Source organism: Spermophilus citellus (genome assembly GCF_964194105.1).
Source record: "Spermophilus citellus genome assembly, contig: SCAFFOLD_290, whole genome shotgun sequence".
In the NCBI taxonomy this organism is placed as follows: Eukaryota; Metazoa; Chordata; class Mammalia; order Rodentia; family Sciuridae; genus Spermophilus; species Spermophilus citellus.
In genome coordinates, this window is record NW_027673071.1 from 100947 (window position 1) to 126353 (window position 25407).

General features: G+C 40.5%; 1 protein-coding gene across 3 annotated transcripts in view; it reads right to left on the reverse strand.

Moving 5' to 3' along the window:
* Positions 1–25136, reverse strand: part of LOC308640159 (pleiotrophin-like) — a 99208-nt gene extending 74072 nt beyond the window's left edge. The window contains exon 1 of one of the 3 annotated variants that reach the window (XM_081312171.1): positions 24961–25136. The gene's annotated coding sequence lies outside the window, so the exon portion shown is untranslated. Of the gene's footprint in view, positions 1–3592; positions 3612–24960 lie in introns of those variants that run through there. The other 2 variants (XM_081312168.1, XM_081312170.1) reach the window with 2 other exon arrangements.
* Positions 25137–25407: the final 271 nt, after the last annotated feature.

Here is a 25407-nt window from a genome sequence, read left to right on the forward strand (position 1 = left end):
GAAATTCTCACTGGAAGATAAACAAACATTCCCAAGAAATTCAAAGTAATGCATTCTCTATGAATATATATGCCAAGTGACACAATAAAAGAAAAGATTACAAAGACAAGCCAAGGTCACCTTTCATTAATAACAGGAATCTCAAGTCTTTCCAACAGGAGGAAGCTGCTTTGGAAATGACCAAGGTAAGACCAGAGAATCAAGCGGCCCCCAAGGAGAGCAGAGAGCACTTTCTTTGCAGGAGAGAATGTCCAGGCATTTTGACAGGAACTAAGGAGGGGGTCAAAGCCCTCCTGGGGAGTGTTCGGTTGCAGACAGGGCTCTTGAAGCAGTACCTTTCCTGCAAATTAGGCAGCTGCCAGATCTGGGGAACATCATAAATCTCTAAGAACAGGGCTGCACTCAGGAGGGAACCCAGGTGTTTGACCATCTAGGGTGTTGAAATATGCAAGACCAGCCCCGCTGGTGCCAAATGGGTCACAGCCACCCCTCTGTGCTCGAGTTTCCCAGGCCCCTTAGTGGAACTGTTCACAATTAGCTGCTTTGTTTGTCCCCAGGCAGGCCTCTCTGTTGGATATGGGGTTCCTCTCAGGTTGGTGGTCTCTCTCTGCCTCTCATTTCTGCACATGCACAGCAAACTTAATCAGAAAGCACATCAGTCACCTAGAGCTGTTCTAAGGCCCTCAGGGGATCCATGGCTGGGGCTGTCAGGCTTGATGAGCAGAGGCCTGGGAGAGCAGGGAGTGGGGAACAGGCTCTGCTCCCCTCCTCCTCCTCCTGCTTCCAGACACTCTTCCTTCTGTCCTTAGTGCAGAAATCAGAATACAACTTTTAGGTGTCTTCTCATATTGTGTATGATGGTTACATTTAAATATCAAGAATTTTATAAATGTCCAAGCACTTCTAGATTTATCATTTCTTCTTTCAATTTTCTAGCTCTCAACAGGTCTGAGTATTGAGTATGTGGGTAGACAGTGGGAGGAATCCCAGATGTCCTCCGTGTGGCAACCCTATGCCACACATCTACCTGACCACATGTCTGGGTGTCTGTCCCCTCTTTGAGAAATCATGTCAACTTTGAGACTGTATTCATTTCCTCTTCATCTTAAAACCTTCAAACTATTCCAGCAACACAGCAATAAATTCTTTAACAAGTAACCAGGTATTTACTTTCTTTCTGTTTCTGAATTTTATTGGGTCTTCTTAAAAAGAATACCTTCTCAGTGTGTTTTTTTTTTTTTTTTTTTTTGGTACTGGGGATTGAACTCAGGAGCACTCAACCACTGAGTCACATCCCCAGCCCTATTTTGTATTTTCTTTAGAGACAGGTTCCCACTGAGTGGTTTAACACCTTGCCATTGCTGAGGCTGGCTTTGAACTCATGATCCTCCTGCCTCAGCCTCTCAAGCCACTGAGATAACAGGCATGCATCACCACACCCAGCAAGAATACCATTCTTAAATACAGTAAAAAATAATTATGTAGAGAGCATGTAACATGTAAATAATGCTGTACAGAAGAAAAGTGTGCCATACACAATTGCTCCCTCCAACAAATTCTAGTCTTGCTGGAAGAGTATGTCAACTGAGATACTGACTGACACAGGAGTAACTCCCTGGGAACTCAAGGAGTGATACCAAGTGGGCTGCAGCATGCTCACTACTTGATGAGGTGGACTTGAACTTTTCTTCCTAGGAAGTCACTTGGGGTCAGAAAGCCCATTGGAGAAGGTATGAAGTTGGCCAAGTGTGCCATAAAGCACCTTGTTCTTCCCAAGCTGGCCCTGAAAGGGATTCAGCAATTCCAGAAACTTCAGGTGGAATCCTACAAATCCCTTCATCTAGTCTTTTATCATCTGTAGCTCCATATTAAATATAACTTTTTAATATGCTTTAAGCTCATCATATATAATTTTAGGACCACAAAGGGTAAGCTTTTAGGTTTCATTTAACTTGGTACCCCCAGGTCTTTCAGAGAGCAGATACATAAATGCGGGTGCCTTGAATGAATAAGTGAATGGATAAATGGCCACAGATTGTTTTTTGAATGGTGTGATCCACCTTCCTGTCCTTTCAAGTCACCATGAGATGATAAATGGCATGGATTTCATAGTCAGACAATCTAAGTCCAAATCTAGCTTCTGCTGATAACTGGCTGATGACCTTGAGAAATCTGCCTATGTAAAACCCATTTCCTTCTTTGTGAAAAAAGAACAAAAATGCTTCAAGTGAGATCAGGTATATTAAAGCAGTGACCATACCACCCAGGTAACAGAATTAACCCCCCACACAAAAGCACCCGTGTTTCCTTGATTGCTCTATGGCCTTTCCATGGTTGGTTTAATGTGTCTCTCCCTTTTTATACTGCTATGACAGGAGGGAGGGGTGTTCTTTTCGATCCGTCTACTTCTGTATCCATCAGTTTGCCCTTTTCCCACTGATTTTGCATAACTGCTGACTAGTCAAGCTCTGGAGTAACAGACACACTTTCCAAGTGTTTGTATCTGAAGAGACCAGGTTTCCCTATGACCCGTTGGCCTCAATTTCCTCATCTGTAAAATGGGATTAGTTAGATTTCACATCTTAAAAAATTTCTTGCCAGAATTCATAGAGTCATATACATTCCAAGTGTATCAGAGGTGCCGGGTCAAAAAAATGTTAGGAGTCACAGAATATCAGCCTTACCCCTTCTGTTTCTTCTCAGGAAACTTGCGTCTCCAAAGAAGGCTTTCACTAAATACCATAACTGGAGAGTTCTTGAAGGAATCTTTCCTAAAACCTGAAGTTGCTCCAAGGGGCTGCAAGCAAATGTCTCTTTGTCATTTTCCCAAGCCTGCAGGCCTCCTCATTCAGCTCACAGCTCTTGTTTTAGCAGGTCTCCTTCCTGTGTAGTCATTGAAATGGGAAAGCCAGGATTTCTCCCCCCTAGGGTTTTGTTTTCAGTTTTATCAGAATCTCACCGAATCTCAGACTGTCTCCCAGTGTCCAAAAGGGTATTCAAACCTGGACAGATGAGGAATAGGGACAGACTGCCAGGACCAGGAGTCTCTGGGTGCAGGACCCCTGCTCGTTTTCTGAAGTGGGTCAGGTATGCTGCCTGCAACCTAGCTTCAGCCACAGGGCTTTGCTATAATTCTTCATGGTACCATTTCCTACATTTAGGGTAGTAGCTAAGTCGCTCACATTTTGTTCAGGAGTCTAGGTCCCTTTTCAGTCCACACCTGCTCCGTATTGGGGTCCTCTTGGGTACATCTGCTACAACACCCCCCACCCACACACACACACACACACACACACACACACACACACATGTCTGTGCTTCTGTGACATTTGAGAAGGCAGAAAACAAATACCTCCCACTTCCTAGCAGAAAATTTCCTCTTTCCAAATTTGTGTGTTCTCTGTCAGTGCCTGCTAGCTTGTAAGACATAAATATATGTATTCATACTTCAACAAATGTAAGCAGTTTTAATTTTGTTATTATTTTAGACCATGAGGAGATATTTTTTTCTTTTTCTGCTCAGCTTTCACTGAATTCTCCCACACACTCCATGCACCCCTTCCCCCAATGCTCATACTCACCTTGTACTTACCCAACAGAAAGAATAAAAGCCACAAGGGGGTTGCAGAATTTTTCTGTAGAGCAGATAATTTTAGTTTCAAATTAAAAATGAAGACCATACCTTCAAAGCATCCTGTCATAGGACAATAAATAAATCATTGCACACTTCTAGGAAATTTAGCACTGCTGTTTTTCTCTTAGAGTTTAATACCTGCCCTTGCATAAATAATACCAAATTAATTATATTTCTATAGAGATTGGAAGCACTTTGGGTTCATATCAAACTTAAAACAATGGCTGAGAGAGCAAATGCATTGAAGGGGTTTCGATGGAGAAGAGAGCTTAGGCAGAACTCAGGAGCATTGAAGAAAATAATATGACTCTGGACACTGAGCAGAGAAAAATAAATATTTTTTTTTTTATGACACTGTAGGTATTTTCCCCAAGTTTGCATTATATGCTTTCTCTTTCTCCTCTGACACTCCCTTGTCAATTGAATTTCAATGGGAACAGCAGTTGCCTTACACAAACCCGCTCTCTGCTTCCTGTGGTCCTGCAGCTCACTGTCAACCTACCCCACAGGACACCTTGTTATTTCTCTTCACACATCTTGATGTGGCTGCTATTCTTCTTGCAGAGCAAACTCGGATTGGGAGAACACGCCGTTATAACTTTTGGCTTTATTTTTCACAGACTGAAAGCAAGCTCTAGGTGGACAGTACGTACCCAGGCTCTATAATGTGTGTTCCACCCTGTGTTCTGTATCAACAGGTGTCTTATTCAGAGCATCCAGGCTAATGGACAGTTAAGGCAATGACCCGACAGCTGTTCATACTCCCTGGCTATTGCCAATCTTGTTTCCTGCTCCAGGCGGTAGTGAATTACATAATGCATACACAGCTAAACAAGCAGGTCCCCATCCATGCTCTCCTCCAAACTCTCAGTTATACCATTTATCAAATTTGCTTAAGGCCAGGCTTTTTACCTGTTCACAGCTTGGCTAAGAATCAAAGAGATGTTTGCTTTGGAAGAATAAAAATCCTTTAAACCAAATATGGTTTGGATGCCTCCTTGACTTTAAAATAAGTCTTTAACCAAATACTGTTACCTAGGTTTTTTTCTCACAGCTCACATTTCCCATTTCATCACCTAAAATGGTAACCCCGTGCCTTTGTTCATCCCCACAGGCTCATTGCAAGACTAGTGAGAGTCTTCTGCTATCTTTAATAGTATTTTTCATTGATGTCAAGCTCTTAGATGAAAAGATATTCTACATATGGCTTTGTAATTTTTTCTATAACAATACTGTTTTTGCTCGATATTGACTAAAGCTTGACTGGCTTTTCTTGGTTTTAATCAACAGCACACATGGCTTCCTCTTCTTGCCCCAACACTATTAATATCTGTTACTCAGCTGGGCTATGACCACAGACTTCAGTATTCACTTTCGACTGCAAATGTAAATATATGTAAACAGCAAAAATTAAACTGATTATTTAGTGCTTAAATTATGAAATAAAAAGTTCTCATACTCTTGAATTAAAGTTCTATCCATAAATTATTTTTTTTTCAATTTGTCTTACTAAGGCCACAGAAGACTAGAATAAGTAAGACGATATGTTTCATATTAATAACTAATTTTTATAAATACATTGTAACACAATTGTCAGTTTTTTTCACTGCTGTGAACAAAAGACCCAACAAGAACAATTTTAAGGAAGAAAAGGTTGTTTGGGGGCTCACAGTTTCAGAGGTCTCAGTCCATTTGAATGGAGTATGGCCAACTCCATTCCTTAGGGCTCTACTTGAGGGGAAGCATCATGGCAGAAGGGTGTGGTGAAGGAAAGAGGCTGAGAACATGGCACCAAAAAGTAGAGAGAGAGAGAGAGCTCCCCTCACCAGGATAAAATATAAACCCCAAGGGCATGCCCCTGTGACCCACCTCCTCCAGCCAAGTCACACCTTACTGCCTAGAGTTACCACCCAGGTAATCCCCATCAGGAGATTAGCACTGATTAGATTAAGATGTTCCTAACCCAATCAGTTCACCCCTAAACCTTTTTGCATGGTCTCCCACCTGAGCTTTGGGGGTCATTTCCTATCTAAACCATAACAAAGGGCAAAATAAAAACTTTCCACTTGGTCATTGAAATAGTACCAAATAAGACTTCACAGCTATTTTATCCCAGCCCAGGAGCAGAAACCCATCTGGTTGAAACCCAGAGGCCTTCCCTGACACCCTCCTTACTCACCCACCTTTCTTCCCTTCTAAATCTCATTTCCCTCTTTCATGTTTTTCAAAATCCTTGCTACTGTCTACTTATTTGCTTTTAATTTGCTGAGACTAAAAGAAGATACCTTTTATGTCTTTACCCCAGCACTGTTGGGGCTTAAAGAACAGTGTGTGGGCATTCCATAAATAGTTGATGGCTGGGCAAATGGATAAATGTTTTCCATCAGAGACCTCTGCACCCTATTTTAAAAATGTAGCACTTTCTCACAGAACTGTTTTTCAGGAGTGATATGTAGACAGATATATAAAGATGATATAGACATGGCTATAGATGATATATTAGCAGTCCTTCCTTTGCACCGTAGTGTGGAACTATGAAAAGGATCATTGAATCTGAAACTGTGGAAAGCAACCTTAATATTCAGTGGGAAAAATATGATTGTCCCATGACCTTTGAAAGTTTTTGTCTAGTTAGGAAAAATTCTTTTACTATCATCTATAAAAATGTACACTTATTTAAAACAATCAGTTGCTTCCTTGTTCTCTTAGTACCCATTACAATACAGAATGGGCACCTTTTCTTATATTTTCTTTACCTTAGCAAATTTCCATACTTCTTACTAGGTTTGGATTAGTTATCAGTGTTTTAATTCTGCTCACTCTCAATATTACAAAATAGATTCAAGAATTCCACAAAAGTGAGTTAGTAGGCAGCATAGTCCTTTGGGACAGCTTCACCCTGTTTATCATGAGCACCTGTGGTACTTATGTTCTTGATTTTTCCTTTCCTAAATGTTTGCCTCCAGGGGAAGAGTCTCCAACAGCACCGGCACCCATGTTCTCACCTTCAGTTATCTTCTCCAACTCCATTCATGTTGGATTGGAGTTTTATTTAAATTACTTCCCATTTCTTGTCGGCACTTTCATTTTTGTTGGCCAATTTCTTCTTTGGATCACCCATGTTTGAAAAATGTCTTACTGGTTCCCCACTGGGAGACAGATGACAAAACCACATGCCCTATACAAGCTGCCAAAAATGACTAACAGATGCTTGGTGACCAATTGCAGACAGATGACAGCAGGGATGTGATTGGTCACTGACTAGAAAACACATCTGTCATTCATGTAGTGATTTGTAGCCTGAGTAACTAGCAGTGAAATCTGTGCTTTCCACAATTACGTATCACTACTTTACTAGAATTTAAGCCACATTGTCAGAGGACTGGTGTTAATTCAACTTCAGTAACTAAAAGACGTGTGTTGGGACCATGCAAAGTAAAGATTGCCAGTAATTGAAAACTTAATTTCTCTGCCAAACTTTCGAATGACCTCTGAATATATATTATAGAAGCCACTTTAGAAACATGGAAAATTGGGTTCTTATTCTTAGAAGTCACATATCCAAAAAAAAAAAAAAACAGTCTTAATGCTTTTCATTGAGTCACCTTTAGTCATAACCCAGCATGGGTTTAGGAAAACAAAATGTAATTATAGAATTATATACTTGCATTTCACATGGAGAAGATATTAAAACACAGATTGCTGATCCCATCCTTAGGGTTTGGGGCACTATCTGAAAATGCAGCTCTAGTGAGTCCCTGTGTACTCAGATCTGGGAACCAAAGTTTGAGAATCAGTATCTTAGGCACAATCAGAAGGAAATTTCATAGAGGGGGAAAATCAGAGATTCCATGGCAAGAGCACAAGCCCTGAATCAAAGAGCTTAAAGGGATCTTAGAAGTACCCAAGTTAAGCCTTTGTTTCACAATTGAGGACAAGAAATCCAGAAAAATTCAAGTGATTTATTGAAAATAAAGAGTTAGACTGTGGTGAAGTCTGGGTCTACATCCTAGAATCTATTCCCAGCAATTCTGGAAGCCTAGTTTTGTAATAAGCCCTCTTTTTAATAGATATCAGCTGAACATCTCACACACACACACACACACGTGCACACATGTGCATATACGTGCATGCACACACACACACACTCAGGTCTTCAAGATTTACTGTTCATGAAAGGAGTCTTGAGGTATTAAAAATTAGCATTCCTGAAGTCTCAGCTAAAATTTTCAGATTTCAAAGGTGGAGGCTATAGGCAAAGGGTTCTTTAAGAAGCATTGCTCTCAAATTGTGAAAGCAACATTCTAAGCCACAGATTCTATGAATAGAAAAGAACAGAATGCCAACATTTCTTTGAATGTTTTTACCGAATACTTTCACAGGCTGCGAAATTTCCCCAAGCGATCCTCTGAGGAGGAGGAGGCCACTGTCTGTCTCTCTTCTTGGAGAAACCTGAGATGGGTCTCCTCCACCCTCAGAATCTCATTTTTCTCATCTATAGAGAGGAAAATGATATGAGGATACAATGAGATACAATAAATGAAAGCAATTTGTGAACACTAAAATATTACACCAATATTAGCTGTTAAAGTCATTAGGGAAAAGCCTAGAGAGACTGAAGTTCTTTCCTGAATACCTAATGTGTCATCTACAGATAATGAGCCTTAGAAATACTATAGTAGACTCATCCTGTCAGAAGCTTCCTAATAGGCCAAAGGGACCAGAGGAGGCAAACCCTCAATGAAATCACAGAATGTTTCCCTCATAGGCCCCCAATTACCCAGACCAAAAATTGCTGACTAAGCTGCCTTCCCATCTGGTACCACATTAAATAAAATATATCCTGAGCTAAATGGCTTTCTTAGAGAATATCTAGTCTAATCTCTGTCTCCAGGATATTTCCTGCCTCTTCTGACTCATAATTAAAGTGGGGATTAGAACCCAGATGATTTTGACTTCCTGAGATTTATTTTAGCAAAGCTAATAATAATAATAATAATAATAATAATAAAAATGGTCTGTTTACCCTCAATTCTGCCCTCACCATGAAGAAGGGTTCCTAGAGTTGGCTTTTAAAAAATACAAAAAGAAGAGAGCATCTTCATATCCCAGCAGGGCATATGGAGGAGGAAGGGACCCCATTACAAAAGATGCTCCCAGGAAAGGGCCTTTTCACCCTTTTAACCAGTATTTATTGAGCATTTACATTTTGGCTTTCCCTTTCTTGCTATAGAAGTAATGACCCTACAAGACTGTCAGATCATTCACTGGAGCATGGGACAATGAGCAGTTTCAGGAGTACAGCCCACATATAACGTTGGTAAATCTGAGCCTCTAAAAGGTACTTACTTGAACTACAGAAGGTTCCCCTAGGCCAATTAGCCCCTTTCAGAAGATGTGGCCTCAAGTTGTTTTATATGCATGTAAAATATACAGACCTGAGCTTTCTTGAAAGTCCCTGCATCTAAGAAACCCCTAAATACAAATCAAAGTAAGAAAAGCGAGGCTCCATAAAATAAAACTGTTTACATGGCCTTACAGCATTCGAGGGAAATTATGTTATAAGAACTCCTGGGGAGGTACCTATAGCCATGAGCTTGGAAATCTGGAGTTGAGGCTGGAACTGGATCCCCATGGACCAGTAGCTACATGGCCAAGACTGTTCCTCATCAGGAGGCCCCACAGGTATTGAGGTTGCCCACAAAGCTCAGGGACACTTGAGGATCCTGTGTAGAGTTCGTACTCAGTTCCAAGGACAATCAAACATCCAACTCCTTCCCTGAATCAGCTCTTGCTGCAGAATTCCCTCTTTCACCTAAAGCACTAGAATTCTCAAGGCGATCAGTTTCAACATCTCATTTTTTATTTACTCTTCTTGATGAATTTTTGATTCACCCTTCCTTCCACCTTTCATCCCAAAGTCTAGGCTCTAGAAAGCTTTTATATTTCCATCATCTTTCTAGAAATAATCCCTCCTAACTATCCAGTTACACCCAGGCACTATCAATTTGTTCATTCATTTGTTATTGTGGAAAGCATTTGGGCTAAAACAAAACCCACAGTCAAGTGGGGAGAGAGAATAATTTAAAGTAACTATTATTTGAAAAGAATGAGGTAAAGATTTACACCATTACCTCTTCATAGAACTCACATTTACATTTTCTCTCTTATATTCTTCAGTCTTTAAAACTTCTGGTTTGTATTTAAATATTCTAGATCCTTCTGGAAGCTTACCCCATCCTACTCTGCTGATTGAGGTGTCTCTCCTGTGTGCTTCCACAAGTGCCTATCAGAACCATGACACTCGCCTGCTATTTATGTGCCTGCATGTTCCCTGCCACAGAACTGTGTGATCTAGGGCAGGAACTGGGACCTATTCGTTTCTGTATTCCTGACACTTAACATAGAGCTGGGCATGTTGTGTTCGTTACATATTTTTGCATGGATAATGAAAAACTAAAAGTGAAGAATCATAGAAAGTTGTGGAACAGAAAAGGGGAAAAATACTCTATTTAAGTAAGGGGGTAAAGACAATTTTCATGGCAGAGATGGTATTCAAGTAAAGCACTGGAGCATGAACAGGATTTCCAGAATTTAATAAGATCAAGGGCTTGGGGGCGGGTGATACACAGAGGATTACTCATAACCTAACTGATTCTCTCTGCCTCCAAACTGCTACTTCTCTAAAGATAATTTTTCCTACACCTTACTTTTACCAAGTTTTTTCTTCTCTCTCTTGTAGAGAACCTTCATCAACTCCTATTCTATCTAACACAATAGAATTCAAGCAAGTTAACTTGCACCAGAAGGATCTTGCTATTATTCCCCAACACTTTTTTCTGACTCTAACTTCCATTTGTGGCCACTCTACACAAATCAGGCCCATTTGTCCTCTGACACCAATGTCTTGCTTGGCATCACCTAATTCTCCATTTCTTTTACCTCTTTGCCATAAAAACTCTGTCTTTGAAAACCCCACTTCTGCTGGGCACAGTGGTGTATGCCTGTAATCCCAGCAGCTTGGGAGGCTGAGGCAGGAGAATCATGAGTTCAAAGCCAGCCTCAGCAATGGTGAGGTGATAAGTAACTCAGTGAGACTCTTTCTTTAATACAAAATAGGGATGGGGATGTAGCTCAGTGGTTTAGTGTCCCTGAGTTCAATCTCTGTAGAAAAAAAAAAAAAGAAAGAAAAGAAAAAAAGAAAACCCTATTCCTACATAGTCTTCCTTTTTCATTTCAAGTCTTCCACCTCTAGAAAGCTTGACTGAACCTCTTTTATCATTTAATTAAATGCTCTATTGTCTAACTCTACGTCTTCTCTGTCTCTCTGATGGAAGGCCCTGCTAATGTGTGCACAGGCTAGGATACTGGCCACAGTCATCTTGTAACATGCACAATGTCTCAGACAAATAATCCATGAATGAAAAACTCTTGTTAATCAAAATACTGCTTTAAGGAGAAATGAGCCCTTCGCTTCATGCAGACATTTTGTGATTCTGAGTGCTCAGATGATAGGTTTACTTATGACTGGTTCAGAGCGAAGAAAGAAAATTCTTTCAGTTTGGTCTAGAAATCACTGACTTTGTCTATGCAATGAAATAAAACTTTCTACATACTGTTCTGGTGTATCAGCACACAGTAGGGTGACAGTAGATACTGGCCATGTTTCGTATATCTCAAAAAGCAAGCAAAAAAAAAAAAAACTTGAATGTTTTCCCCATAAAGAAAGGATAATGTTGGAAGCGATAGATGCAGTGAGCCTGGTTTGAACATTATTCAGTGTAGCCATGTATCAGAATATCACGTGTACCCTATAAATATGGACATTCTTTATGCTTTTACAACTGTGTTCAAAACTAATTTTAAATTAAAGCAAAACTTCCTACTTTTCTGTTTCATTGATAGAATTATAACTATGGTTATTTTTGCCTCACATGGCCCCACTAATGACATTTTAACTGCACGACCAGCCCTTGGTGATAGGTAAATCACCTTTGCTGCCTTTGCCCTGGTTCTTGTAATCATGGGGCTTCTTCATGCTTTCTAGTGCTCAGGTTTTGTCCCTCATCAAACTCCATGGATATCAGTCTCAAACCTGAATTATAAGACATTTATAAGGACAGAGGCTCCACACCTCATGTAACAGAGTGACCTCATCACACACAACAAGCTGAGGGGCATGGAGAATCCATCACCTAACCTTTCCCAGCCTCTGTTCATCCCTGTCCCACTGTTGGGTGTTCAAGTTTAACAGTAAATGCTTTCCTATGGGAAACTGTAGCAGAATTTCTTTTTCCCCATCCTCTGGTCCCTATTGTGTGTTCAGCTGCAGTGGAACTAGCTGCTAATCAAATCCAAAGACTCTTGTCCATAAACAAACTCGGCATTGTGGCCTCCCCCAGGGCTGGAACACAGCAATCCAACAAACAATTCAGTCAGGTGATGGCAGGTGGAGCATCAGCAGGAGCAGTTCCTGGACATTTCTGCCTGTGCTCCCAGGGGAGCCCTTCCTCAGTAAGCAGCACTGGCTGGTCGAACCACCACACCAGGCAAACTGGTGCTCTTTGTCCTGGAAAGGGGAATGAAATGAATGCAATGAGATGTAGCTAAGAAGATCTGCTCTAATGACAGCATTTGTCAAGCAAGGGAGTGCATTCTCCCAAATGCAGTGTAGTAGAAAAAAAAATAACATAGAGCATATTCCAAGAGGAAAGAGGGAAATATTGAACCAAAATACTCACTGGGTCCTTATCATGGAATAGGGAGATGAAAGTAGAAGAGTATGGTATTGAAGACCTGTGTGGTCAGATGTATTGGGGCTTCAATCTCAGTTATGCTTCTGACTAGTTTGTGATATTGGGTAAGTCACTCAACCATTCAGAGACTTGGTCCCTTCATTTAGCAGGGGTGGGGGAAAGAGTCTTTACCCTATAGGCCTATTAGGAGCATTTGGTCTAGCACTGATTCTAAAATTTTAGTACCATGGCATCCACCAGATAGGACACATTCAATAAACACAAACTATTGGTACTAATGTTGGTGAACGGTGCTCAGGAAAGAAAAAGAGCTGGAAGTGATAAGCAAAGAGCAGGGTCTTCAGGTTCTAGAAGCAATTGGTGGTAGACAACAAAGTCTCCTTGGCCCTGGCCATTCCTAGGGACAACACCTCAGAGGTACTAGTGGACACTGAACTTTCACATAGTGCCACTATCCTCAGAGCATGACAAGGGAACTAAAGACACAAATAGCCAGCATGAAGGCAGATCACCAGATGTGTATTTGTATATAGCAGGAGAGTGGCCTCTGGGTACATGAGCACTGACAATGGAAATACCTCAAAGTACAAAGGATAGAGCAGGAGACTGGAAATGTCAGAGAAAACTGTTGTTCAGGACACAGTTTTTGGCTAGGGCAGCCAGTTAATATTTTACTTCTCTTTGATAGAGAGCTAGAGGTGAGAGCAGAGGGACAGGTAGACACTAAGTGAAAGGTTATTCCAATCCCATGAATTGAACAACAACAGACATGGATTAAGCACCTACTATGTTCCAGTTCTGGCATTGAAAAGAAAAAGGACTGGACACAATTTACTAGCAATGTATTAGGAAAAGTGAGTTCCAGGAAAAAAGATACATACTCCTAAGTAATATTGTGACTTCCTTTGAACATAATAGAAATGACCCAAGATGATTTGGCATTTGAAGTTACTTTATATAGAAACCTCCAGATGGAAATAATACCAGTTAGATGCTGTCTCATGGGATATAACATAATTCCTGAAGATTTTCTAAACTTGATTCATATTTCCATGCTTTATTCTGTCTAGTATGTTCCTTGAATGCTTCTCAATTGAACACAATGCTTCTCACTGGACTTTTCCCCATCCTTTTTCCACTGATCATCTGATTATCAGTTTCCATAGTTTCTCCACTCACCCCCGCCCCCATATTGAGGATTTTGTTTCTTGCTCTCATTGGTCTAAGCTTCTCTACTCCTCCAATTCGGAGATTCCTGATCTCTTTCCAAGTCTTAAAGGTGCTCCCATCCCACTTCAGTATTGATGTATAATAGATAAAACTATTTGAACTTTCTCAAGGGACAAATTGTAATTTTGTTAAATGCTACCAAGAGTCAAGATAGCAATCCCATGTCCAGTTAAAAAAGTAATGGAATCCATTTCAGTGTGAGAACAACAACAACAAAAAAATGGCCTCTAATACTTGGGTTGACTTTCTTTGCTAAAAAAAATCAAAAAAACAAAAAAAAAAAAACAAAATCATGGTAAGAAGAAACGCTCCACCTTCATGTCCTATACTTGTTTTTACAATTTCTGTTGGTGTAATGCATGGTAATGACAAAATTGGTTACACCTGTTTATGGACTTGGATAAGGAAGGGGCCAATGTAAGATGGGAGGGGAAGAGAGAAATTTTTATGGTTCAAAATGATATTAGACCATTTAAAAGAAATTATAGAACCTATACTCTTTTTGAATTGAAACAGAATTGTTTAACATTACTCAGTACAGCTGGTGAACAGCAATCAAGGTAAAAAACAGTCCAGCAAGCTGCCAGACCGATGTACAGACACATTGTGGGCTGAAGGGAGCCTATGTGCTCCAGCCCATGAAAGAAGCCTCTTAGGGTCCTCTTGCTCCATGATCCTCCATCAAGGGTGCACAGGGATGGGGACAGTGGGCTAGAAGCATTCGGGAAGAGTTGGCTCCAGGTACCAGATTGCCCAACTCTGGCTCTATACCCAGGAAGTGAAGGTCCTAATAGTGAGGAAACTCTTTTCTGGAACAGCTGCTATTGCTTTTGTCTTCAAATACCCGCTCTGAGAACAGCAAAGGGGGTACAGGGTTGCTCCAGAGTTGATTGACTTCATGGGATCATTATGGCAAGAGACATCTGGAGCCCAGAAAATTTGGAAGGCAAACAAGACAAACCCACCCCAGAAATATATCTCCAGGGATAGCCCATAGGACCCAATGACATTTGCCCAATCCATGGTGGAGGGAAACTCAACACTCTGTAAATAGTATTTTCTATAAGGTCTGTAGCTTCTCTCTCCAAGCATAGGGCTTCTATCTCTCCCATGTTCTTGGAGTTTTTCCCTAAGGTTTCAGTTCAAGCCCACTTTTATTTCTTTTGTCTTCTTGATTCTGCTGCCTTTGAAGTTAATAACTCTCATTTAATCTCTTGCAAAAGCACATCATGGGATGACATATTAGAAACCCACAGCTTTAGCCTGCATTTAGAAATGTGGATCTGTTTAGAGAGAAATTGGTAGAAATCCACATCTACCCACTTATAATTCCAGCTGAATTGCTTTTGATCTACTTCTCGAAACCAAATTCATTTATGACAGCCTTGAACTACATCTTCAAATCCCCAGATATCACATATCAGAAGGCAAACTCTGTGATTCCCTCAACATCAGACTAAAATCGCTACTTTAAAAGGCTAAAAACCCCACTCCAGGCTGAAGTTGCTTGGAATCCTAATACTGGCATAGACAATAAAGGCATTTGACTTTCACTTCTCTGTGATCAAGAATGTGGTTGTCAGACCCAAATTTGATCTGACTCACTTTCAACTAGAGCCAATTGTACACTAGTCATTCCAAATAATAACAGAACAAATAAATAACTCCCTGAAGGGTGCCAAGCCCTAGAGCGACATGCATCAAAGAGGTTTGTTGGCCCTGCAGTTTACCCACCTGCAGTGCAAGAGGCCCACTCCCATGAACCCCAGGGCAGCTCAGAAGTTTCCCAGGCTCCTGGGACCAGCTGAGGAGTTAGATGGAACCTACCAGAGCCCCGCAGCTGTGTCTTCCCTGGGGAGACTCTCACCCTTGGATATGTGGAAGAGTCCTCCAGGGGAAGAATGGAAGACAGTGTTTAGTCAGCTTGATCTTTAACTGGCACAAGCCAGTTCCTCAGCATTATTGGTTCCCATCTAAACAACACACTGTTTGCTGGGACAAAGACTTTTTTAGTTCGCTGTACCGGATGTTTGCTTGTTTCCATTTTTCTACTTCCAGATTTTTAATGAGAATCCATAAAGTTTCTAAGCAATTTTTTTGTGATTCTAATTTACCCATATTGAACTAAATAAATTGAATTTCCATCTTAATTGATTCATTTGGTAGCAAGAAATGCACATGTTAATGTGTGTATAGCTGTTAAAAAAAAAACATTGCATGGATCAATTAAAATGTTGGTGGAAATGAAGGACACACAATTATGCATGTAAATATTTTTTAAAGTGATGCCAGAAAATATAAAGGTATATGAGAGTGTTAATAATATCTATTTTGAGGATTATGAGTATGTTTTTCCATAAAATGTGAATACCTTGTACTATAAATGTGTATTTTCCTACAATGGGGAAAAGGGCTGTTTCTTTCAGTATTTTTGTATTTTCCTAATAACAATATAAAAATTAAAAATATCCTTTCATTAATATTTCATATGATTAAAATTAATCAATGTATTCACAAGTTTGACATGGACTGGATAGTATTTGAGAATCTGCATGTTCCCAGAGACATTATTTAAAAATGAAATTATATTGTATATTTTAAGAAAATGAGAAGAAAGATTTTATTTTATTGGTGCAAGATTTAAGCACATACACTTGTTCAACATGATCTAATAAATCACTTGCTTTATTTCCCATAGAAGCCTTAGGTTTCCCCATTTGAAGCTCTTTTAAGAAATGCATTGTACAAATTTAAAAATTTAAAAAAAATGCATTCAGCACAGAAGGAAATTTTTTGTAATGAATATATTTTTTCAAAGAGCTAAATTGACCATTGCAATCAGGTTCTCCTAAGCTGCAGGGCATTTTTTTTTAAGAATTCAAATCCTGGCTTGCCATGGACTCCACACTTGGCCATTTGGCAGATGTTCGCTACACCTCTGATGATCTTATGCTCACAAATGAAGGTCACCATATGTTAAAACCAAAAAGACAGTTCTGGTATTGGAAGCAGTGGTCCATGGCTAAAACTAGAAAAGGCCATATTCTCAGCAAACAGGGAAGGATATAAGGAAAACATTGTTCTAAAAATGCTGTATGGATTGCATTTGTCTTAGCCTGAATGAAGACTTTCTCTGTCATTCGAGATTGTTACCAAATTATATTCCTTGTTGACTAAATCTGCCCTGTGAGGCCCAAAGCCCTGGCTTGCTCTCTGGCCAGCCCAATGTCTTCCAGAGAGTCCCATACATGGATGATACCTGCTCTTCTTCCATTATTATAGCAGGGGATAGTTTGAGTCCAGTGAAAGATGTTAAGACCAAGTTGAAAACAAGAGAATAACACTAAGAAAGCCTTTTATAATATATCTCTTTGACATTAAGAATGTCCTAACCACTTTTCATTAGCTTTAAGGCAAATTAAAAAGGCAACATCTGGATCCCTTACCCCATCTTCAGAGAAAGACTTAACAGCAGTCAGGGTAAAGAGGACCCCTACACACAGAGCCCCAACCTTGTACTCTTTAGGGGCTTTAGCCAAGACAGTTGAAACTCAGGAGGTGGGACAACTTTCTTTCACAAACAAACACTTTAAATATTTGGACATGAGAAGATACAAATGCAAGCAGTTTTTGCAGGTAGTAAGGAGTGACTATCTATGACCCTCACATTTTTTGTTAAGCTACAGATATCATGAGTGCTGTGTTCTGATCCCTCTGTGTTCTCTATGGTTTGTTGAACTCAACTAGGTGGATTGATACTTTAGAGTGAAATTCCCCAGGACAACCTTGCTGTTGTCACCTGGGCATCTACTGAAAATGTCATCTCTTGGAGCCCCCTCCCAGAGTCAAGAGAAGCAAAATATGGAATAGGGATCTGCATTTTGGTAAGGTCTGCAGGTATCTGGGATGCATGTGAAGGTAAAAGAGGCACCACTGTTGTCTAAACTGGGTGCAGTTTCTTGACAACTGTAAAGACCTAAATTTAGTAAGAATAACCAGCTGAAAATCTGGTACATACCATTTAAGACTCTAGAGAAGGAACTAGGATACAGTATTTAGTAAAAAGAAGTCATGACTCTTTAATGTATTCTTATCTAGGATTGTCTTCTCACTTTTTTTTTTAATCTATGACTCAGATTGCCTTCTCTTCATTCCTGTGACACATCTTTCCTCCTCTCACTTCACTGGGTCAAACTTACCTTCGGGCATCTTAAGCCTTCTCTTGGTATCCTGAGAAAATGACAGTGACAGAAGTAAAACTCGGTAATGAAAAAGACAGAACATGCCCTACTGGGCTTTAATAATGGGAGTTCTTATTCAGTATAATAGTTTACAGTTTATGAATGTTACATGGTGCCTATTTACCTTTCCCACCAACCTTCCAGGTGGACAACACAAGTAGCATTGTCATCAGTTCCAACCAAGAGCTAAAAAATCTAAGCATGCAGAAAATTTGGTGGCTCATTAGCATCCTAAACTGAATAACAAGAAAAATGGAAATGAAATGCTGCCTCCTGAATCCAAATTCAAACTCCTTCCTGTGGACTGAAGGCTCCATCAGTAGGGGCTGATGAATACCTGACTATGGGTATTACCAAGGTCAGGGTGCGGTGGCTGCCACCTGGAGTCCCCTGTTTGCAGAATGCTCTCTATGATTTTATGGGAAAGATCAAAGTCAAACAGTGCAGGAGTCAGCGGGGAAGGGGCCTTTCATCCAGGGCTGCTTCACCGACATTAACATCTTCTCTTTATTAAGTCCTCTGTGTGTTCAGCACCTTACATCAGTTGCCTCAGTTCATACTCACCTGTCCATCCTTGAAGATAAGTATCAGTGCCCCCATGTTAGAGAGAAGGATGTTGACCTGAGAAAGACCACAATATTTTTCTCATAGTCACACAGCTAATAACAAGCAAGGTGGCTTGTGGCTCAATTTCTTTGATCTTAGAGCTTTGATATTGGACCATTAGGGCTAATATTTCTAATGGATCAACTCCATCCAGCTTCATTGATTCTACCTCTTAAATCAGAATCACCAAAGTTGGGTCCCAGGAATATGGATGCTGAAATATGACTAGTCAATCTGCTGAACATTAAAGACAGAACCGCTGCTCTGTTATTTGGCCTGTTAGTATATATACATTAGATTTTAGGTTTGAAGTGAGAGGCAACTAGGAGATAAAAACAATTTATTAGCCAAAAGGAGAAGGGGCATTCTGTAAATAATGGAAAGAAAAATACCCAAATTAGAATTTAAAGATGTTTGTCTTATTACCCACATGTCATTGAATACAGCCCCCTTACCATCTCTGACCCTGAGTTTCTTTATCAATTAAAAAAAAATCCTACTCAGCCTGCCTGAGTAAGGTTATTATGAAAATAAGATTGGAAAAAGAATATGGAAAATTCTTAGAAGCAAAGGCCCCCTAGCTACATTGATGTTATGGTAAAATTAATGCTTCAAATAAGTAGTCTTGTTGCTTTGAATAATAAATGGTTTGGAAAAGAAGAGGGAGATTTCTCCATTCTGGAGGTAGCAGTAAGTCAAAAAACATGATAATTGAGAGCGATCCAGGTGGGCAGAGTGTGATTAGCGGAGACACTCCAGAGAGCTCTCAGATCTGCAAGACACTTGTGACATTGCCAGTGAAGGAATGAAGGACAGAGCTGGAGAGGCTTCTCCTGGAGGTCTGAGACAGGAAATGGGCACCAGGTGATAGTTAGTAAGGTAAGAGGCTTGGTATAGAAGACAGTCAAAGGATTGGATCATTTGGAAAAGAATATTCGAGGTTATCTATTTATTTTTTCACTTATTTGTCAGACATCTACTGGACATCTTTCAAGGGCCCGTGCTAGCTCCCTAGAGCTCTCTGGATGAGTGAGAGAGACTCTGTCTTCAAGAGGTACATGGTATGGGTGGGTAGAGCTGTGCTGGCAAACTGCCAGCTCTTCAGCAGCAACCCTGCTGACAGAGGAGGGGCCACAGAGGGGCTTAAAGAGAAGATGGGAAGATTGGAGGCTTTGCCTTTAAGACCTTTTGTGCCTTCAGTTTCTGAAGACTTTACAGATTCACCCACATCCCACAGCTGAAGTAGCTGGATTTGCTTTCTCTCCCTCTGTGTGTATGTTTTCAGTGCAGAGAAGCCACCTCAAGTTTGCATAGATTTTCCTAAAAAAGACATCTAGGGTGGCATGCCTTCAAAATTATATTTATTCTAAACAAACTCGGAGTGACTTCTCAAGCTATCACACCCAATCTTTTTTTTTCTTCTCTATTATGTGGCAAATGTGAAATGAAAACATCAGAAAAATGATGGTTTCATTTCTCCTCCAGAACAAATTATATTAAAGGAACAAAAAGATAGGGATGCTTTTCAAATAAGTATTTAGTACTGTTTAGTCTTTAACAAGCTTTATTGTTTCTTTTTCTCATAAAAATGTGATTTTCTTTGTCATTGTAGGTGCTTAGGACAAAAATGGGGTGGGTGTATATAGTTATATACACACATACATACACACCTCTTGTGTTGAAGTAGTTTGTGTCTTACTCTTACACATACATTGAGTAGACCAAAAACTGATTGAAGACATATTATTTATCTTCATATCCCCTATCATACTATATGGCACATGGCAGGGATGTCATCATGTGTAGAAGTCTGTTAGGTATAAAAATAAAATAACAAGAATTGCTTTACTTTACTTCGCTCTCCACCTCCAAATAAGACTGTGGCCAAATGGTTCCCTTCAGTACAGAAGGAAAGAAAGGAAGAAGGAGATAAAGAGAAAGAAGGAAGGAAGGGATGGAGGGAGGGAGGGAGGGAGGAAGGAAGGAAGGAAGGAATGAAGGAAGGAAGGAAGGGTTGGGTGGAGGGAAGGGGAGGGGAGGGAAGGGACAGGAGAGAAACTTAAAATGTGAGAATAGAGCTCAGGAGAGATCTGAGCATTTTCCTGATAAAAGTTAGAGTTGAAGCTCAAAGAAGAGCTGTGGCAGTGTTGAGGCATCTGAAGAAAGAGAGAGAATTCGAGACCAAATGTCCACTTCAAACATTGAGAAAAAAAAATTAAAGATGAAAGGAGGACTGGGCAGAGAAGCAGAGAAGTTGTAGCAGGGGATAGCTCGGCAGGGTGGGCACAGGGAAGGACAACCTCAAGAAGCTGGGATCAGCAGACAGTGTTGCTGTGAGGGAATTCATGGAAGAAATGCAAAGAGCCATCACTTCATGAAATGGCCTGTGACTTTTAAAGTTTTTTTATTTTTTGTTGTTGTTGTTGTTTTCAGAGATAGGTGGGGGAATCATGGAGTTTGTTGGAAATCTATTTTAAGAGTTTCTATAAAAGGATTTCACAAGTTAGCACCTCCTGCCAAACACAGAGTGTCTAAAGTTATAAAACTGTGAGTCTCAAGATGGTGGAAAGAGATGGACATCATTACCCCAGGTACATGCATGACTGCACAAATAGTGTGATGCTACATGGTGTACAATCAGAGAAGCGAAAACTCGTGCTGCAATTGTGTACAATGAATCAAAATGCATTCTGCTATCATATATACCTAGTTAAAACAAACAAATAAATTGATAAAAAATTAAAAATAATTTCAAGTTAAATTTTTTTTAAAAATAACTAAGTTTCTGAGAAAAGAAGCTGCATTGTATTTCTTAAATATGCTACGTTGTTCAGCACGGCATCAGGCACCCCAACATGTGTATAATAAATATGGTTAAATTGGCCACAGCACCAAGAAGAACTGCATTGTCTGGATGGAGCTGGGAGGTTGAGATGGAGATGAGCAACCCTAGTGAGGCTCTCTGCTAAAGTTAGGAATCCAGGAAGAGAATGAAGCCAACTTTACTGTAGCGATAAGAGTGTAAGCAGACCTTACCAGTCCCTGAATCAAAAGTGGAAAAGTCTAGTTGAGTAGGAAGAGAGAGAATTGGTACTGAAAACAGATTTAGGCTAGAAGTAACTCTGAGAACAAAGAGCTCAATTGTTAGTTACTATCACTCACTTCTTTCAAGATTAATATGCAAAAATAGATTTCCTTTGTTATTATTGTTACAGTATGTATGAAGCTTAAGAATCTAAGAATTCTGCTTTTAGGAAACTCACCATGATGAATAAAGAATGCTAGAAGTAATTAAATTTTATTTCTCAAAATATTTCATACATGAACCATCACTGGATTTCTTGCCTATCCTTAAGACAGAGAGATTTATGGTGATTGTTACCTATATGATAAATCCATAATATTACCATAATTATAATGTCCTTTAACAATGTTTCATCATAACTATCTTTTTAACCTACAGAACCCAAATTGTTTATAAAAAGATTGTTAAATTTTACAATCTAGAAGGATCCTAATGATACCATGAAAATTTCAGCACATATAAGACTGAACCTGAAATGGATGGAAAAATGGCCCAGTGGGTAGAAACTTGAATTGGCCATAAACATCAGGAATGGAGAACAAGCTTTCCAAAGTGAGGTTGTGGCCCAAATTCCACTGAAGCCAAATGACTCTGGGTAGAAAAAAGTAGTCCAAGCTTGTAAAAAGAAGTCCCCTATCTGCATATTACTTGACCTCCACTCCTAGGCAATGGCCTGGCCTGATGCCAGGAGGACACAGCAGCTTTTCCATTTATTTATTAGAATATCAACCAGAGGAGAAAACATCCTGAACTTTATGGAGAAGCTCAACTAAGCAAAGCATGAGCTTAGGCAGCTGAAGGCTCTTGGTGAGCAGCAGCTGCAGAGCAAACCACATCTCGAAGTTGTGTGAGATGGGGGAGCACATTTGCATGGTCCCGGATGGTCTCAATTTGGACATCACGCTCCCCCCCCAAGAGAAATCAAGGACAACTCCCTTGTCACTATGTTCAGTGTTTGCAAAACTGTATCTTATATTCTGACTTCTGACTCTCAATGTACCTTTAACTCGTAAAACCATTTTGAACAAGCCAGCTAAGTCAGTTTGCTGGGGAAATTTTGAGCAGTAATAAAATCTCCACATCACAATTAAAAGTCTGATCAGAATTCACCTGAGAATGTCATCTAGGTGAGAAAGCAAGAATATCTTCAAAGGAAAATTAAACATTTAAGCCCAAAATATTTGATTTCACCGATGAAAATGATTGAAGTGTTTGGGGATCTTATTTCTCTTATGTTCTTTTCAATGATTAGGTTTTATGAAAATTCAAAGTTGGGCATTGACTTATGTAGAATAATAATTTTTTAAAATGCCCACAAAATTTAAAAATGCAGATCTTGTTACAAATTGCTGTATGTGAAGACCAAATAAGGGACATGAAAACTTCCAATAAATTACTAAGTTTATTATTCCAAATTTCATAGAAAGAGACCCAGGAAAACATAGCATTATATATTTTATAAAATATATATTATACAATATATAGTCAGATATATTTTATTATTCCCATTCTCTATGATATCTCATTTAATAGCCAGATAATTAAAAAGCCATATGTTCACAGTAGTTTCATTTCTGTCATAGCTGCACCTTTGAAAAAAGATACATTGTTCCCACAAGTACATGGTTAGAATCCAGCATCTAAGGTGGTACATATTGGCTTCAGGAGTGGGCTCCTTCTTAAGGTTGTTCACTAAATAGGGGGCAAATGTCCTGAAGAAGATTCATGAGCTGTAGGAGAAGGAAGGTCACCATCTAAAGACTTAAAGTACATTTTCAAAAACATAAAGCACAGGGGCTGGGGATGTGGCTCAAGTGGTAGCGCGCTCACCTGGCATGCGTGCGGCCCGGGTTCGATCCTCAGCACCACATACCAACAAAGATGTTGTGTCCGCCGAGAACTAAAAAAAAAATAAATATTAAAAAAAAGTAAAAAAATAAAAACATAAAGCACAAAAGAATAGCACTATGGTTTTCTAAAAAATAAAATAATTAAAACATCTCAACCTCTGGTACAAATATCTCAGGTTCCAAGAGGGAGAAAAAGATAGTATTCCCCCGTAATTCCCTTTGAATTGAACTGCACTCTGTTTTTGATGATTTGGTCTTTAAAGCACATAATTTACTAAAAAGGAAAATAAGGAAGATGGCAAATACAAGTTTTATTTCCTATATTGGCAGACTTCTCTTTTGTTTCATTCCCATTACCTTTTAATTTTCTGCAAATCAATTCATTCCCAGATGATCAAAAGGCTAAAATGGGCTCTGTTCTTTCATCAATTCCACATTTGTCTAGAATCAGGAAATTACTCCATTATGTTATTAGTTCAAAAGCTTCTCTTGGTAGTTCCTAAATCTCCTCCCAGGCCCTTCCCTCCAATTCTCTCTCTCTCTCTCTCTCTCTCTCTCTCTCTCTCTCTCTCTGCAGGAGCAAAATGCCTGACAACACTTTAGGAGAGATGCAAGAAATGCTAAAAGACTAGGACTTCGATATTCACATTATTCATTCCCTTTCTCATGGCCCACCCACAGAGAAAGGTATGGTATGTGAGCATGTGTGTGTGAGTGTGTGTGTGTGTGTGTGTGTGTGTGTGTGTGTGTGTGTGTTCAGGTTCATGTTTCACCCTTTCAAAAAAATATTTTAACTTATTAAAAGCATCAACTCTGAAATCCTAAGTATCTGGCAAATTGGAAAACAACGCACCCCAGGTTTATGTGGGTGAAATTAAAAGTTCAAGTGCCTGTGTGCAGGGTGGTTATTAAAATTAGCATTCAAATGAGAGATGGGATTCAAGGTGTGTCTTTGAAACTTTGGACTGAACCATTTCTGGACTACCAAGCAAGTCCAGGAATGTCAGCCAGCAGCCCTGGAGATGTGCTGTGTCAGCAGGCACCAGGACCAACCAGCCCCTGCACCACACCTAGAAATGCCAACCAAGAGACATGGGTTGCAAACTCTGGGGCATCCAGAGAAGCAAAGAGGAAATGGGGGAAAGAGACATCTCTCTCTCTTTCCCTCCCTCTCCCTCTCCCTCTCATTCCCTCTCTCCCTCCCTCTCAGTCTACCAGCCTCAGACACACCTACCAAAGCTCCAGGTTTTGGGAACCGTTCCCTCTAGGGCCCACACCAGCGTGTTCCCCAGCAGGTAGCTAGGACACCATCCCCAGGCACCACACAAGCTCGCTTAACATTGCAAACGCTTTCCTTCCTCTCATCCAAGAGCACCCTAACCAGCCTGATCCGAATCCCCCCAAATAAGCCTCGGGTTGCCTCTGGAGCAAGTCAGTGTTGAGAGCAAAGGCACCAGGCAGCCTCTCTCCCACTCCTACCACCATCATCCGCTGGCGGCCCGAAGTGGCACCGGGATCGGAGACCCCAGGGAGGGATCGCGCGTTCCCTCTCACTTACTTGGAGTTGCAGATGTCCTCAGGGCGCGCAGGCTGCCTTTGTTGCACGGGGCGAGGTCTGTCTGCCGCAGCGGCGTCCAGGTAGGGCTTGCTCTGCTCCCGCCTGGGCGGCTGCAGCTCTGCTCCTCCTGGACGGATGGCTCTGGCTTCTTTCTTCTCCTCTCTCCACTTTGGATTTTCCTACGCTCTGGGGCTCCCTTGGCGGGATTTTTGGACTGGAAGGCGGGAAACCTGATCCTGCCTTTGACTCAATTACTCCCTGACTGGGAGGGGATGGAAGGGAAACGGAGAAGGGGAGGGCTGAGAGGACGCAGGCTGGGCGAGGGAGGGAGAGCGCTTTGGCCCGGGAGCTGATTGGGAAGCTTATTAAAAGCAGAATACTCCAGGGGCAGTCTCTCCCCACGGAGCACGAAAAGGGACTTGAACCAAGAGGCCAGGAGATGCAAGA